We start from the raw sequence: 6,330 nt of genomic DNA, 5'->3' as shown, positions 1-6,330 counted from the left end.
TAAAAACAAACAATTAGACATAAATGGAAACTTTAAAAATTTATAGAAGATTAAAGAAAAAGGCTTTTTTTTAGTGATTCAAAAAGCTATTCCACATAGAAACAACCCATAGAATCCATTAAAGTCATTAGATCAAGCAAATAGTATCATTTTACATACCAAAAATTGTAGAAAATGAATATATGCAAGAAAAGCATGCAATAGAACTATTAGTACTCAATTAGAAATATACCTTTTTTGTGTTGGTTTCTTTGGAATAATGAAGTCTCATTGGCACCTTCGATGGCTTAGAAGGGCAAGAAGACAATAAAAGAAAATAACTTTGGTAATTTATTCAATTGATTAACCTAGAATTAGGTGAATCAATGGTGATTAGTGTGCAATTATAGGGAGATTAACCAAATTTCTTTGGAATGAAGAGAAAGACTATTAAATAACTCTCCTCACACCAAAATACAATAAAAAAAAACCCTAAATTATTTAATTTTAAGGATCCTCACACCAAAATACAATAAAAAAAACCCCTAAATTATTTAATTTTAAGGAACCTATATTGCAACCCCCCTCCACCCCCCTCCCCCCTTTAAACCCTGTGTTTATGATGTATTTATAGTAGATTAGAGATAAACCTAATCATATCTAACTAAAAATTAATAAAGATAATAAGAAAACTTAAAAATTAAAATAAAAAGTAAATGTGGGATGGTTATCCCTTGGTGGACGTCCACCAAGGGATAATCAATCCCTTTTTACTTTTTTTCTTATCTAGTTATTTATTTAAAAAAATAAAAAATTTTATTTAAAAAAATTTTTTATATACCTCTAAAGCGCACTTTTATGTTTATAACCCAAATAACAAATTTAGTGGGTTTAGATATTTAATTTGGCTAATTTAATTATTTTTCCATTTAAGACGTTAGATAAAATTAAATTAAGCTTAATTAAACAAAATATACTTTTAAGCCCCTTTTCATATGAAAAACCTTTTAATTTCCAAAAATAATCCAATCAATTTCCTAAAATGCAATTTTCCTAAAAAGAAAATAAAATTAGTTAACTAAAATCGAATTTGGTTAAGTAAAATCACTTTAGCCATTTCCTAAAAAGAAATGAGTTAACTAAAATTAAATTAGCTAACTAGAATGCATAAGTTATTTCCTAAAAGATAAATTATTTTATTTTTTAATATTTTTATCATTCCCATATGAGTGCTTTATGATTTTTCACTATCCAGTGGTATTTGCATCACAAGACTACTCACTACTTCTACAAATCATGCATTTTAGGGATTAAAAAGTAAGCTATATATGAGTGACATTGTCAAATATCGCAGTATGAAAGACAACGGTGGAACTTGCTGAAGCTAGGTTCATTCTAGGTGGGTTCTATGAGATCAGAGGCTTCATATGTGCAGATGGGTATGGGTATGAGTCAGAGTTGTGATAACAATAAGTTAACACCAAAGAAGAGAAAATTTTGTGTGGAACTAGAGCTACAACATTTGTTGGAGAAGGATACTGTAACACCCTCACTTTAGCCTTACCGTACGTTCTACTGTTCCGGTGACCAAGGTCTGTCTGGACAATTAGAATGTCTGGAATTGTATTTAGACTAGAGTGAGGAGTCAAAAACAACTCAAATAATAGTAAGAAAAATCGAAGAAAAATTTTAGAAATAAAATACAAATAAGTTAAATGAGCCGGTGCCCTAGCGATGGGTAACCTAATGGGAAATTGCTGTCTTCACAGCTAGAAGCCCTAAACCCGAGAGAAAATTCATGAAATAATTTTTGAGACTCTAGAGAAGAGTCATTGAGGTTTTGATGGCATTAGAATGCCAAGAAAATACTTAGAAAAATTTTTAGATTGGTACAGACGATTTTGGCTCAATAAGCCAAACAGAGGGCATTTTGGCCATAACTCAAGCTACATAATAGAAAATTCAGTGATTCCAAAGCCAAAATACTCATAAAACATAAAATTACAAATTTCATGTTTTTACCTAGACCCATTTCTTAAGGAAAATTAGGGAAAATGTTAGAGTAAGTTAGAAATCTTAAAGCTGGAATTCCTGCAATTCATCTATTTTGCCTTGTGACCTTTGAATGGTTAATAGGACATAACTTCCTCTACAAAATTCCAATGGAAGTGATTCAAAATGATTTGGAAACTTAAGAAAAAGGCATAAAACATTGTTTTGGGGACCCAGTTCAAATTCTGAGCATAAGGTACTCGGATATTAAATGCAAAATTAGGTGAAAATCTAGAAAATTATGAAGGTGCAAGTTTAAGCACTAGAAGCAGTACCTAGTTTTTTGACCATAACTAGGGATCCAAAACTTCAAATTGAGTGATTCAAAAAGGAAATTAAAGTTAAGACATAGAGGAATAACTTTCATGAAGAAAGTATGGCCAAATTGATTTTACATCTTGGCCAAATCTATGAGAAAAGTTAAAGCATCAATTTTGGAATCCATGAAACCTTCACAAAATGACTTGAATTATAACTTGTATTTAACATCAATGGTTTGATGAACACATAAGTCATATGAATATGTAATTGGGACCTATGTTCCCATCATGAATGGAATGATAATGCTATGAAAAATGAAGAATACATGTAATGAAATAATGAGTATGGTGAATAACTAAAGATGTTAAATTGCCCATGTAGGCCTAGACATTAGTGTATGGGTTAGATAGATTGGCATGCCAAGAAGGGATGAGTTTAGCAGTACTACCTATGGCTTGTAAGCCTGATTATGTTGCATACCTAGAAGACACTATGTGTCCAATGGTATGACGGCCCGAGGCATCGATTGTCCGAAGCTAGTTATGATTATTTCACATTTATGACTACTTTGGCTCTTAAACCACTATATTGCATACCTGGTGCACACTTGTGTCCGATGGTATGATGGCCTGAGGTGCCGAGTACCCAGTGCTAGTAAAACTCGCTTTTCCAGTTCAATCAATTCTGTTATAGGTTGCTTGGGCATTGAAAAGAGTTAAAAAGGTTGAATATTAAATAAATGAATAAAATGAATTCCAAATGACATAATTGCTTCTAAAGATCAACCGAATGTGAAATGACTCATAATTAATTGAAAATGCATCTCTCTTATGATACTGCAAACATGAAATATTTACTTTTATTTATATAGTACATTTTTATTCTATTATTGCACCACTAAGCAGAAATGCTTAGCGCGACGTATCTTCCTCGCGTAGGTACTAGAGATAAGACCTAGTAGACATTGGGTAGGGGATTTTGGGGACTAATTTACAGTAAAGTTATGTCATCTCAGCATGACATTTTGGTAGGGTCCATCGAGCTACAGTATTTTTGAAGGAGCGAAAGCATGGTAATTGGTGTATTGGAGCATTGAATTTAAAAATTTTCTTCTAGGGTTTCATGCATCATGTCACATCTCTTATGTGCCTAATTGATTTCAATGCTCAATAGCATATTAAAACACTTTTAATATGCATTAGAATCTTCATTTAATATGCATTAGAATCTTCATTTTCTATTCAAGATTGTGAATTAATAAATTAATTCAATTAAACCCTAGTTTAAAAAGAAGTTTAGGCACTAACCTCTTTGATGTACTATGGATGTAATTGACACCTTTAGGAAGCACCTAAGACCCCAAGTGTTGTCCCTCTAGCTTGTCCACACCAAGATCACCAATGGGCAGCCCCCAATTTTGCCTCTAAAGCCTTGCCAACCAATTATAATTTGGGGTTTTGCTCCTAGAGAGGTTGTATGGGTGTATAAGACACTAGAAATAATTTCTAGCAATTTTAATTCAAAGGGAATGGAGTGATTCTCTTTGAATTGTTGAGAAATTGAGAGAAGAGGAAGAGAGCAATGTGCCGCCACACTTGAGAGGCTAGAGGGAGTTGTTTGTTTCTTCTTTTCTTTTCCCTTTTATAATGAGGTCAAGTAATCACTTAAACCCTTTGCCACATGTCATCACCACATTGCATCTTATTTTTAATTGACTTAATCACATTAAGCGATGTGTCAAAGCTAGACTTAATCATGACTTTGATCACCTTGCATGATAGGAAGATAAATGAAAAACTTATATGATGCCATGTGTCGTCACCTCATGGTGCCACATGTTACCATGTGAAATGACCAAATTATCCTTATGTTTTAATTTTGAGTTCTCAACCCAAAATCATTATTTCTTCTCTTTTAATCAATTTATATCAAATATAAATTAACTAATTAATCTCTATTAATTAATTTCTCAAAATTAAATTCATATTTAAACACTTTAAATATAAATTTAACTTGTATTATACATCCAATAACCTAGATTTGGTTTCAAGTCATGCTAGGGACTTTGCAATCTTATTGCAAACAAAACCTATTTAATTAATCAATTAAACTATTTAATTAATTAATTAAATCGCATTTAACTTGGTGATTAACTTGTGTATGTGTGTGACTCACTAGGCTCATCACTAATTGGTAATGAGATATGATATCAACTCTTAATATCATCAGAACTCTTTCCTACCATGAATGATTTATCTAAATCATTGTAGGCATCTCATAGACTATGGTTGACACCTAGCATAGCGTGCCATGGCCAACCAATCAGTAATAAGGAATACTTTAAATGAACCTTTAATCATATTTTACCATGCACTAGAATCTCTCTGTTACAAAATCCCAATTCGAGCTGAAGTTATGGTTAATGTTAAACCCCATTTGCTATGAACCTTATGTTCTCTTTTAATTCCAGTTCTTGATTAATTAGATTTTCTTGTCAGAAACTCTTTTTTGACTAAATCTGTCTGTCCTGGCCAAGAACTTAAAACATCAAGAACAATTAAATGAACAGAGGATTTTATCCCTATTTACTTAGGGTAACAGATTCCATCTTGATCAACATCTATCTTCATATATAACTAGTAGGAGCCAACACATGCCCATATACCCATACACAATACAAGTATGAAAGCAGTATTAAACTCAAACCACCTATATACAAGATAACTGTGTTATCTCAGGTCTAAATGTTATATGCACTGATATGATATATGACAATGCATTGACAAGAGTAAACTCCATGTGCTTGTCCTATGCATCACTGGTTCGACCTACTTATCATGTATAAGTGCCTATCATATTTGTTATGTGGCATGAGACTCACCACTCTATCTTATTTATATCTTATATAAATACCTTGGGAACAAATATGATTACAAATCTTTCTGGATAAGTCATGTCCTTTGTGAAGTATCCTCGATTGTGAACCAATTTATGATATTTTGTGCTAGAAATACTGTCACTCATATTCTTAACAACTTAAGAATAGAATTTCGAACAAAATATCAACGGAACTTTTCTACTACAAATAAATATATTATATAAATAGAAAAGTGAAATTGCCTTTTATTAATAAGATATGTACAAGATACATACAAAATGATATGCTCTATGGCATACTACTAACAATCTCCCACTAGCACTAGAGCCATTCATTGCAATATCTTAGACCCATCTTCTCAAGATATCGATCTAACTGAATTTGTGACATAGGCTTTGTGCTTGGATCGGTTGGATTTTCGGCTGATGCTATTTTCTGCATGGCTATATCGCTTTGCCCAACTATCTCTCTGATAATGTGGTAGTGCCTTTCTATGTGTTTGGATTTCTAGTGAGACTGGAGTTCCTTAGCCTGTATGACCGCTCCGTTGTTGTCACAGTAGAGAGGAACTGCTGACTCAATGGAAGGAACCACTGCAAGTTCTGTTATGAACTTCTTTATCCAAATAGCCTCTTTTGCACCATCTGATGCAGCAATGTACTTGGCCTCTGTAGTGGAATCAGTAGTTGTACTCTATTTGGAGCTCTTCTAACTAACTGTACCTCCATTACAAATGAACACAAACTCAGAGGTAGACTTTCTATCATCGATATCTGATTAAAAATCAGAATTAGCATAACTATCCAATTGCAAGTCACCACCTCCATAAATCAAGAATAAATCCTTAGTTCTTCTCAAGTACTTAAGGATATTCTTGATAGCTATCCAGTGTTCTAAACCTGGATTAGATTGAAACCTGCTAGTCAAACTAACAGCATATGTGATATTCGGCCTAGTACACATCATTGCATACATTAAACTTTCAATAGCCAAAACATATGGAATCCTGGCCATTTTATCTCTTTCTTCAGATGTCTTTGGAGACATCTCTTTAGAAAGGTGGATACCATGTCTTACTGATAATAATCCTCTCTTGGAATCAAGCATGTTAAACCTCTTTAACACCTTTTCCAAGTATAGACTCTGGGATAAACCAATTA

This window comes from Hevea brasiliensis, chromosome 14 (assembly GCF_030052815.1).
Source record: "Hevea brasiliensis isolate MT/VB/25A 57/8 chromosome 14, ASM3005281v1, whole genome shotgun sequence".
NCBI classification, from domain to species: Eukaryota; Viridiplantae; Streptophyta; class Magnoliopsida; order Malpighiales; family Euphorbiaceae; genus Hevea; species Hevea brasiliensis.
Note: the sequence above shows the minus strand (reverse complement) of the source record.